This window comes from Emydura macquarii, unplaced genomic scaffold (assembly GCF_026122565.2).
Source record: "Emydura macquarii macquarii isolate MOO-44397 ecotype Brisbane River unplaced genomic scaffold, CSIRO-AGI_Emac_v2 contig_2676, whole genome shotgun sequence".
Lineage (NCBI taxonomy): Eukaryota > Metazoa > Chordata > Testudines > Chelidae > Emydura > Emydura macquarii.
In genome coordinates this window covers 23,698,719-23,710,832 of record NW_027132813.1, presented here as the reverse complement: position 1 = coordinate 23,710,832, position 12,114 = coordinate 23,698,719, and the positions used below count along the sequence as shown (strand labels likewise).

Below are 12,114 nucleotides of genomic sequence, written 5' to 3'. Positions count from 1 at the left end.
AGTAGAGACTTCTTAGAGGTTAAAAGATAAAATCTCCAAAGATTCTGTCTGGGCTGGACATGCTCTAACCCCTCCCAGCTTGTAGAGCTGACCAGATGGCACATGCACCATCCCCACAGAGCATGCGTGGTCACTCTGTCTCCTCACACCATGTACAAGTGACAGGCCCTTGCCTGTGCCAGCCGCACAGTGTGACTGGGCATGTTGCCACCCAGGGCTGCAGCTACAGCTGCTGTCAGCCAGGGTGAGGCCAGGGATCATAACTGAGAGCAGGGGGTCTGTGTCTCATGTGCTGTCTGTCACTGGCTACTGGCACCCAGGCAGAGTGGAGGAAGAAACTGCCTGATGCAAATGCAGAGTGGACAAGAATCTGTGGAGGGGAGCAAGGAATAGATTAGGACAAAGGAGTCTGGTGAGACTGGGGCAGGAGTTGAGAGGGGAGTCTGAGACTTGTTGGGCAAGGAGTCTGGAACTGACTATGAAGGGTGGAGGGGAGACAGATCTGACAAGGAACTGGTGGTGGACGGAGAAGTGGGAGGAGGATCCGGGGAGGGAAGAGACTGGGACGAAGAATCAGGGTGAGTGTGGGTAGCTACAGAGAGGATAACCAAGCACATCGTTTTGGCACATTCATTGTGACTCTTTCACGTTGGTAATCTGTGTTCTGTTTCCAGCTCTACCTGAAGAAACCTTGTGCAATATCTCGCTTTATTTGTAAAAGGGTGGTGGCTGTCTGCCCCAAGGGTAGGAGATATGACTCTGTAGTCAATAATAAGTGTTGTGAAGTGCATAGAAATATTAGTGCACTCATTAGAAGAGGTCAGACAAGGGCCCATGATTTCCTGACTCCCAGCCCTGGACATCTTCCCCCAGGTTAAGTATATTCTATAGAGGAGGATCTCTCTTTATACAGTGCATGAGATTTTACTTGAGATGTGAGCAAGTGTTACAGGGCTGCCAAATGTGTGAGTTTGACATGAGGTGTACGACACTTGGCAGGTTTGATAAAAGACTGTGATATGGAGAATTCAGTGGCATGTGTATATGGTACCACAACTGAGATATTCACAGCTGTAAGACTCCCTAAGTACTAATCACTATGTCTGGCAGCTATCAATGGGAGCTTAATCTTACCAATTAGCCGAGTCCAGTGAGTGGTCTAGCTGTGTGTGTCCTCAAACCAAACCCTTCAGGGTCAGTGGCCATGGTCTTTATCAGGGGGCCAAAATGGAGTCTGACTGGCATCACACTCTTACAGTAGGAAATCTGGCAAGTATGTAAAAGTAGCTCATAACATATGCCGTGGTAACAGAGTACCTCCAAAAGCCAAATGACCCTAAGTCAGATGAAAACATCCTTCTTTAAAAACTACTACTTCATTTTCCCATTCTTTGTTTGTCTTGTCTATTCAGATTGTAAGCACTTCAGGGAAGAGATTGTTTGTTTGTTTCTTACTGTGTATTGGGTCAGTGCCCACATATTGGTTGGGACCCCTAGGCACTACTATAATGTGACTAATAAAACATTTTATTTTATTTTATTTTATTATACTCCGATAATCGGTGTACAATATTTATCCTGAAGGGAACGTTACATCACACTCTGTCCTTCCAGGGTGGGATTTTTAAAGTACTCTCTTTTGGCCTAACTTCTGATCTGAAGTCACTTGGGTGGGAACAGTCAGGCCATCCCCAAGTATTTTTGAAAATTCCATTCCAAATGTTTAGCAGCTCACAGTTCACCTTCACCTTTTCTAGGTATTCCAGCATTTCTCTTACTTTGGCAATCCGGTTTAATCCTTTTCTAAAGAGCTTTCCGCCATTACCAGAATTCATCTCCTTAGGAAACTGGCTCTTTACATTCCAGAGAAAAAAGGCAATTGCAGCTGTATGGTAGCCACCTGAGAAGCAATCTCTTCCTGTTGCTCTGTCAGGATACTTTTTCTTCCTCTCCTCTATGCCTTTAGGTTTATCTTTCCAGACTCTACATGGCCTGTTCTTGGCAAGAAGCCACATTTTAGCCTTTGAAAAGAATATTAGGCTAAGGTTTTTCAGGCCCAAGTTTGTTTATTGGCACTCGACAGCCAATCCTCACTGTATACTGGTTCCCAAAGAATGGAGAACAAGGCAGTAGGCCTACCCAGTTGTTCCTTCTCACATTTGCTTGCTAGTCACGGACAAAAGAAGCTTGAAAAGTGTTTTGTGGGCCCACTCCAAGAAAGAGAAATATTTCTCTAAGTATTCCAGATAGTGACTTTTAGGAACTCTCAGATGTTAGATGCGTGGGCCCTGATCCTGCAAACTCTAATGCTTCTGAGTATCTTTCCTAACAAATTCAATGGACAACTCAGGTGTGTAATGTTTCCTGAATAAACACTTTCAGGATTGGGGCCCTACTTGTTGGCTTCACAGCTTCCCTTGAAAAAGGCAGCTTCCACCGACTTGTTTGCAAAGACACATACCTTTTTGTATAGTGACAACAACATGCTGGTCCTTCCTTCCCAGTTGGAATAAGCAGGCTTACAAGGCTGAGTAGGCCCTAAGAGTTTGTCATTTTTCTGAGGATGCATTTTCCATCCCTTCCTTCATTTTTTCCCATTGTTGTTGAGGCAATGCTGCTTACCAGTTCTCAGTTTGTTTCATAAGGGCCACATGCTAAAGATGAGCTGTAAAATTACATGGATGGAAATGAGGCATGCTCACTTACCACAGTTACAAGTGAGGAGGCACAGACTAATGGCTTTATCTTGGGATTAGGAGTCAGAAAGCCCTGGCAGCTCTCTCACACTCACTCCCTCTGAGGCACAGAGCAAGCTACTCAATTTCTCTGCCTCAGTTTCTCTATCTGTAAAATTACTTGCCTACCTCACAGAGGGTGTTGAGACGATTAATTAGTTACTATCTGTAATGTGCTTTGAAGCTATATGAAGAATTTGAGACCAAACGTTTATCATAACAAGAGTAATCTTTTAGGTGTTCAGTACAACCTGTGGCCTAAAAACCTTTGAAGCATATTTAGAGTAGAGCTGTTTGGTAAAATACAGTTGTGTTCTCCAGTCATAGGTCTGCAGTGAGAACGTAAAGAGAAGGAAAGGGAATAAGGGATTACTGTAAAACAGAGTCATGCTGCAGGCTAATATAACAAATCAGTTTGTTACCATAAAACCTTTCTCAGACAGCTGCAAGGATTCTCATGAACTGTAGCTGGAACAGGAAAAAAGGAACAGACCTGCGGTAAATCTATTGCTGTAACAATCCTCTGTTTTACCTTCCAGCCAAACCAGGGGGGCAGACCTTGCTTGTTGTGGTGTTTAGTCACCTTTGCACTTTATCTTACCTGCAAATCTCTGGCTGGGAATCAAATTGCAGTCCTCCTCAGCCGGTTGAGCCACTGTGATCCGCCTTGTATTGTTAACAAGACATTGCTAAATCCAGTGCAAAGGGGAAGTTGCCTGCCCTCAGGGAAAAAAAAGGGGGACACAATGCTGTCTTTCCTCCTCATGGAACCTGAAAGCAATGAGGTCACAGAACATTCTGATTTTTTTTTTTTTTTTTTGACATCTGGAAATAAAGCCTGACTTCTCACTTTCTCAGCAATATTCTTAGCCTGTCTGATGTACAGACTGAAACCATTGCAACATGTGTGCATTCCAGTAGGTTAATATTTAATTCCTTCTTAAACATTAACTTTGGCTAGAGCTGGTTTTGGTCATGGAGAAGGGGACTGCTGTGCTAATAGCTTTAATTGTTTTTCTTTGCAAAGCATGTGAACAATGTGGAGTACTGTACATTGCCTAAAAGGAAGCTGTGTTTTAATGACATATATTATTGGCTTGCAGCACACACACACATCTACCCACCTAATATTTTATCTTACTGTTTCCTCTGTTTGCAAACTGTTCCTGCCTGCTTGTAATCAAAGAATATTCCAGGTGTAATCATCCAGTGTCTGACTTTCACTTTGCTATAGTTAACGAGTGGGTGCACAGCATGCTAATATTGTTGTTATTAAGCTGATTACTATATAGGGCTGAGTTTAAGTGAATCAGAGCACACTGATCAGCAGCCTTTATTCTTGCAAATTCTTGTGGTATAAACTCTATTGACAATCAAATATAAATATATATAACTGAAACCACCAGGCATTTAATGTAACCTTTTTCAAGGCAAGATCTGACTGAGGGTGGCTGCTATAAAACCAGAGCTTTGATACAGACTGCATTCACTACAAACATTTCCCAACTAAATACATTGTGAAATGCCTTGTTCTATATATTTAGGCATCAGGTAAGGTCAAGCAACCAGAAATAGTAGGCCTGTCCCTATATATCATATTAGAGTCTAGAAGAAGTCCTTTTCTCTTTGTCCACCACTCAAGGGAGAATAAATAATCAAAATAGTATTTCCCTCAAAGTTAGCTATCCGAGCCCATTGTCTGTCATGTCTATTTTTCTGTTATTTGTCACTCTTCTCCATTATATTTATATGTAGTCCTTTATAGACAGCATCCTAGGTGCTTTACAGATGCTAAAAGAACAAGCTCTCTACCCCCAAAAGCTTACATTCTAAATATCACTACATATTAATTCTCAGCAGAGATGGGGGGCCAGATCCTCAACTGGTGTAAATTGGTATAGCTCCATTGAAGTCAATAGAAGTAAACCAATACACACCTGCTAAGGATCTGGCCCACACTGGCCAGAGCACTGTCAATGATATAGAGAGCAATTGTGGCCTTATGGGATAAAGTTTGGGTGCCTAGAGAGTTAGTCACATTAGAAAGGAAACAAGAGCCATTCTTTCTGTGCCTGATGAAGGCCAAGTCATTCTCAGATAGCTTTGGGGAACAGAGAGAGCAGTGAACTTCTGAGTCGTATTCTCATTATTATAGCACTAAAAATCATTGCCCCAAACAGTGAGGGGATTTGCCTTGGGTATGGGCAGGGGCAAGGGATTTAGCAGAGAAGGGCATCTCCTCTTCCCTGACCCAACCCCAGCAGCTGTTCCCTGTCCCATAGAATGACAGATGTGTTTGCAGTGCAATTGGACAGGGAGGCAGAATGTACCACAGAATGTGCAACTGGAGAGCTCTGAGAGAGGTGGATTTCTGGCATTTTATTTTCCATCTCAGTGCATTTTCTGCCTTCAGCAAGTTGAGGCCAACATAAAAGCTTTGGCCCAGCAGAGCCTGTCTACCAGAGGTTTGGTTGAAAGGGATAGATGGAGTCCATTGGGGAAGAAGGCTGAGAGGATGAGCATTTGGGGGAGGGTATTGGTGGATCTGGTCCCCCTTTATTCTTAATCCAACCATGGGAAGGGCACCAACTGGAGTTTCAGGTTCCCTGAAGTGTTAGTCTCCCAGCAGGGTTATCATCACCCTACCCTGCTCCGGAAATAAACACGATGGGATTATTCTGGGTACAATGCTTATTGATTTCTGCTAATTACTGAAGACCTTCCATAGCTCACTCCATGACTTTGCCACTCCTAGATTATATGATCACCAGCCGGAGATGAGGCACAGAGAGCTCATAATTCAGTATGTTTTAGATTACAAGTTTAGTGTATCAAGGTAACTGTGTAAAAGTAATATACTTAGACTTCATGAGGCATTTTACTTGGTACGTACTGCATTACATTCTGACTAAAAAACTAGCACTACACAACAACAATAAAACTTGTTAAATGGAAATCTACAGGTCTCAAAAAATTAGTGGGCAGCGAGGACTCATCATTGAATCGGGGTGTTTTTAGATGGGTTCTGCAGGGATTGGTTTTAGGCCTAATGCTGTTCAAGATTTTCATCAAGGATCTGGAAGTAAATATAAAATCACTGCTGATAAAATTTGTGGCTAACCCAAAGATTGGTGGAATGGTAAATAATGAGGATAGGGCAGTTATTCAGTGTGATTGGGATTGCTTGGTCATCTGGGCTGATTCAAACTAAATGCTTTTTAATAGAGCCACGTTCTTTTAAATTCAGTAACAAGGAATGCAGGCCATACCTACAGAATGGGTGACTGTATCCAGGAAAGCAGTGACTCTTCAAAGGATTTAGGGGTACAAGCAGACAAACAACTCAGGACGGCTGTGGCAAAAAGGGTTAATGCAATCTTTGGATGTATCAACAGGGGAGTAGTGACGAGGAACAGGGATGTGATATTACCTGTATATATGACATTGGTGAGGCCGATACTGGAATACTGTGTCCATTTGAAAAAAAAAGAAAAATATGTTGAAAAATTGGAGAAAGTACAGAAAAAAGCCCCAAAAATGATTGGATGGCTGGAGAAAATGCCGTAGAGAGAGAGATGTAGAAAGCTCAATCTGTTTAGTTTATCAACAAGAAGACTGAGAGGTGAATTGATTAAAGTGACTGAATACCGTCACAGGGAGAAAATATCAGGTATTAAAGAGCTCTTTAATGTAGAAGAGAAAGTCATAAAAAAGAACCAATGGCTGATGGTCAAGGCAGACAAATTCACATTAGAAATAAGGTACCAATCTTTGACAGTGAGAATGATTGATTAACCTTGGAACAAACTACCGAGAGAAGTGGTGGATTTTCCATCTTTTGGAAGTCATCATATCAAGACTGGGTGTCTTTCTAGAAGATATGCTTAGAAAAACTTAAGTTAGTAGGCTCAGTACACAGGGATACCTGAGTGAAATTTTCTGGCCTGTGTTATACAGGAGGTCAGACTAGAAGATGATCTAATGACCCTTTCTGGCCTTGTATGTCATCTTTAGACATATACTTCCCCTTTCTGTGTTCCAGGAACACAGCTCCAGTGTGAGAGAGAATTTGTGCTGGTGAAGAGACATGCATAAGTAAGAGGGATCTGAGATTTCAGTGTGTTGTTCACCTAAATTATTCTGTAGGAGTGCTATACATGTACTTAAATATTTATCAGAACATGTGAAAAGAAAAAATCCCTGCCCCAACAGGCTTACACTTGACTCAGCCAATATGATACACAAGACAACAATAGAGGTGCGAGAAGGTGCAGAGATATTGTTGATGAGGAGATTAGTGTAAGAATGCTTCACAAAAGGAGTGTGTTTAAAAGTGGTATTAGAAGGAGGCTGGGGTGTGTAGTAAGTGGGATGCTACTCTAAACATTAGAGTTGACATGAAGGAAGTGCAGAGCTAAGAGGAGAAGGACAATAAAGGAATAGTAAAGAGGAGTGAAAATTGAAGAAATGAGGATAGAGGTGTACAAAATTATACTGGACCTGAAGGGTGAGGTGAGCACCCTTACATTTATTAGGTAAAAGACATGAAGTCAGTGAAGGGAAACAAGGAGGAAGGTGGTGTGGTCAGAGTGACAGGAGAAGAAGAAAATGTTGACAGATAAGAGTGAGTGTGGTTTCAGTTTTGCCTGATACATCTTTGCTGTGCAGCAGATTTGTGTTATTGGGTGACTCAGACCCACACGATGAAGAAGTATAAACATCTTGCTCTCTCTACCTCTTATGTATAATTTTTCAGGGATATCCAACACAAGGCACTGCATTTCAAATGACTCTGTTTAGTCTCTGTGGTATGATTTAATCTAATGTGACAATAAATTTATAAACACAAATTTGATTCATCATGTGCATGTTGCATTCATGATTTGAAACAGAATGAACACACCCTATATTTTGCTCATTTGAAAAAAATCATCCTATGCTGGTTTTGATCTTTCGCTAATCTACTGTGATCAAATTTTATGGCCTGAGGTCATGCTAATCCCCAGTGGTCATGTAATTACTATAGTTTCATTGATAGAACAAGGTTTATGCACTGAGAAGTGATGAAGTGAAGGTGATCTTGCAAATGCAGTGCCTGTCTGTAGCAGGGGTAATTATTGACATCTGCATGGGCTTCCCCCCCACTCTTGTGAATTGATTAAGATGCTCTCTCAATCAAGCAACACCCTTTTCAGTTCACTCAACCTCATTCTTCTTATTCCTCCAGGGTTTTTTTGAAGTTCTGGACTTGGTGTGTTTTAGGAGTTTGAATTTATATGGAAAAAAATGGTATTTGCACAAATTCCTCCCTACTGCCATATAGAAAATAGTGTGTTATAGACATGCATAAGACCTCTGAAAGTCTCCTGAGGGCAAAGATTACAGTGGAATTGCAAGAGTTCATCTGTAAAATTTTTAGTGGATTTAGTATTTGGAGCATGGGATCAGGAATCAATAGTTTTACATTTTGTTTGCAGCTTTGCTACTCTATCACTCTGATCTTGGGCAAATAGCTTAACCTTTATGTGCCTCAGTTTACCCATCAGTAAAATGGGAATATTTTTATCCTCCTTTTTATAATGCATTTTGAGATTCTTAGATTAAAGGAGCAATATAAGTGGTAAATATTATTTATTATATTTATTTGCCTATTGCAAGGGAAGGAATCTGTCCAAACTGGGATTAGTACTGAACTATGCTTTTTTGTTCACACTTAGAAAACTAATACTTTACCGATAAATATGCTATTACTTAGAAAAATGATGGCTTATGCTCTCTGGGGGCAAGGTCTATAATTTTATTATATACTTGTACAGAGCCTACAACAATGAGGGTCTAACAATATTGATTTCTAGGCATGACCTCAGTATAAATATTAAATAATAATAATAATAATTTATCCCATTATCAATGGTATGAGACCAGCTGCCTTTTGAGACGTAGAAACCCATCCTGCTGAAGGAGTTCTAGTTTGGAAGTATCAAACACAGGACTGAATCTCCAGCAGACTGTCTTCTTTTTGTTATACCTGTAACCTGTAAAACCTTCCCGTCCTGGAGGCGAAGTCTGTAATGTCTGGCGTGTTGCAAACTAACCAGCGGCTTCTTCTTAAAACACCTGTGAGGTGATTCCCGGTGGACATAAAGGCAAAGGTGAAGATAACCTGAAACACTCACAGGGATGGGCTCCATCCATCACTCTGTGACTCTGGGCTACTCTGTAATAACCACCCCACTTTTTTCCAGCTGTTTTATAAAATGTTTTATCGTTTTGGGCAGCGATGTCTACTGGTTAGAGCAGGGGGGACTGGAAACCAGGAACTCTTGAATTTTAATTATGGCTCTGCTACTGGCTCTCAGGCATCTTTATGAGGCTTAATTTGATTGATGTGTGTACAGCTCTTTGAAGGTGTAAAGCATTCTATTAGTGCCAGCTATTATGAAAGCAGCTATGGATAGTTTGATTGGCAGTGTACATAAGGAGTCTGACAATCCATAGGTGGGTACCAGTTCATGTGTGTTCCAATCTCTAGTGACATGTTACTAGCTTTTGATAATGAGAACAGAAGATGCATTTTGCTGAACACCTTGGAAAAATTACTCATGGTAGCTAATTTTTGAAGATAGCCTACATTGTGATGTACGTGTCTCAGATTGGAAACAGGCCTTAAATATCTAATTGAATTTAGTTTAATGTAGTACATTTCATACTCCAGGTAAATCAAAGCAACGTTTTGGATGGTAGATAATAATAGATTGTGGGCCATAAAGTTATATGCTCAGCACACACTCACACACAATCTTTGGGGTGAGAACCTGTATTTACTGAGGAACATAATGCTATTAATCCTTACTCTTTTTTTCATATATGTATCCAGAGAACGGTGGAAGTCATATAGGATAAACAGCAGCAAGTGCTGATCCCCTGACCATAGAGCAGTGCCTTTCCAATCAAGATGGAACGCTGCATGCTGGGTTCTGTAGTATCTACAGGTCGCACCTCCGTTTTAAAGATTAGAGGTGAGTACAATTGGTTTTGTTTATGTGAACTTGGCGTGGCTCTGAGGATCCTGATGTGTTGTTAATATAACCCTTAGCTAGACAAAGTTTTGAGTATCCCTGTTTACCAACAGGAAATTCCCTCAGGCTGGAGCTCGCTTGCTCATGTTTCTCTTTTCCTTTGCCCCAGTATTGCCAACACCAGGCATTCAAAAATCACGTCAGACCCCTAAAAATCATGAGATTCACACACAATCATGACCTTTTATCAAATAATAAATGGTGGGATATTTTTGGCTTTTTGTATTTGAACTTGCAGGGTTCACTTGGGTCATGTTCTCAGGCTTTTCTCCATAACCATGCGGGCTAGAAACATACCCCTTTATTAAAATGAGAGCTGAGATTCTCACATGAATGCTTGATTCTGGAAACTGGAGCTTTAATCTCCCTAGCCCAAATATCATGAGATTTGGTAACACTGGTTCTTAAAATTGTATCACATGCTCTAGTTGCAGATGGATTGCTTCATATTTCTTCAGTGTGAAGGTCCCAGTATAGACAAAGTGAAGCTTTTTAAAAGAGCTGTTGTTACTGGCTTTGAAAGTCCTGAAAATAAAATTTAAAAATGTACTTGAACAAAATTGGGAAAAAAGTGGGGACTATTTTTCCAAATATTACCACTTTTAATCTAAATCATATCCATGTCACAGTTTTACTGTCTGGGAATAACTAATTCACAGCAAGAGAGAGCTGAACGAGAAGCTCTATGGATAGTTCAAATGCCTCCACTTTATGGTCCTGCATTAAATAATAATGTGTGTGTTTAATTTTCTATGTTCAGTATTACACTTCTGCAAACTATGGACAAAACTCTGTTATCTCATTATAAGACTACTTAATACTTATTTCAAAGTAGATATACTTTTTCCAAACATTTATTTGTAGAGTAAGGTGTGCTGCACTAAAACATAGAATTGCTGTGTATAAAAATAGAGAAAAAATAAATGCTGTAAGTAAGTAGAAGACAAAACTGCAGAGTCACTCAACTATTATGATTCTGTATTAATCATAAAGCAAAAAGATACATTTAGCCTTTTTTAATGGCTTGTATGCTTGTGGGTTTTGTGTGCAGCAAATTAATTCAGGTTATTCAAATTAAACAGTAAATGACTGATGGATTTGCACTTTGCGCTCCCATAAGGTTTATTTCTTATAGCTACATTTCTTTATCTTCAATACTATTGACTGAAGTGTGTGCAATGAGTGAAATATTATATAAATCCAGCCAATATTTAGCTCTTTATTCTCTATGCATGGGTAAGGGAGCTCTCTACTTTGTAATATGTCACCACTGTTCCATAACCAAATGCTATAATTTGTGAAAGAAATAACACTGGGAAAGATTGAAATGATCAGTGTATTGTGCTGGGGCAAATTCCAAAGCAGACTAATTCATTTAACCCCTGTCGTTCACATGTATTATTATTTGATAAGGCAGCACAATGGGATGGAGTCAACCGAAAACACAAACTAACCATAGTCAACTGCACAGAGTAAAGTATGTCATTTGTTGTAAAGGCTTTGGGAAAATTATGAGCAAAACAGTGAAGCATAACAACTCTTGAGGCCCAGCTCAAAAAGGTGCATTGAGCCCTCTCCAATCCCTTTGTCTGAGGATCAAGTCCTTCGGGAACATCTGTTTTTAACTTTCCATGTTCTATGAGATTGCCAGCCTGAAAAATTGCATCACATCTTTCACAAATTGTCAGCTACACTGATTTAACAGAAGCTCTTAAAACCCACAAACAGTAACTTTAGCTAAACATTGTCTTTCTCTGCAATGGAATTTCAGCCACCAGTGTAGCCGCACTGGTGCGGAACCCTAGACTAGAGTGTATTTATGATTTACCCCAGTTTACTCCTGTAGCTGAAATCTCAATGTTGACGAGGCTGTAGTCTCTTTCTACTTGGAATGGTAACTTCTCATTGCAAAATCTTTTCTGTCTAGCATTTTCCATAGTATATGCAGTCAGGAAGAGAACTAAACTGTCCTAGATATTCCTTTGGCTTAAAAAGTGCATTGGCTGATAATAGTGAGGCTGCTGAATTTTTAGAAGCAGAGTTAAATAGTGCTGCTGTTAGCAGTTCCAGAGCAAGCAAACAAAGTATTAAATAGCATTGCCCATTCTTTTTCAACAGTTTCTTACCACATTGATATCAAATTCTTTTTAATGAAATCCCTTTCCTGGCACTTCTTTTAAAAAAAAAAAAAAAAAAAAGAGGAGATGGGTTGTATTGGGAGAGGATGGAAGAGCTCTGTGGAATGATGAAATGGGGAAGCAAATTATATCTTTGCATGGTGTCAGAATATTAAAAGCATT

The 12,114-nt window shown here is 40.2% G+C and overlaps 1 long non-coding RNA gene across 3 annotated transcripts in view; it reads left to right on the top strand.

The window, feature by feature from the left end:
* Positions 1-12,114, top strand: part of LOC137164536 (uncharacterized) — a 104,270-nt gene that overhangs the window by 58,456 nt on the left and 33,700 nt on the right. For 2 of the 3 annotated variants that reach the window (XR_010923088.1, XR_010923089.1), the window contains exon 2: positions 9,613-9,754. This is a non-coding gene — a long non-coding RNA (uncharacterized lncRNA). Of the gene's footprint in view, positions 1-278; positions 413-9,612; positions 9,755-12,114 lie in introns of those variants that run through there. The other variant, XR_010923090.1, reaches the window with a different exon arrangement.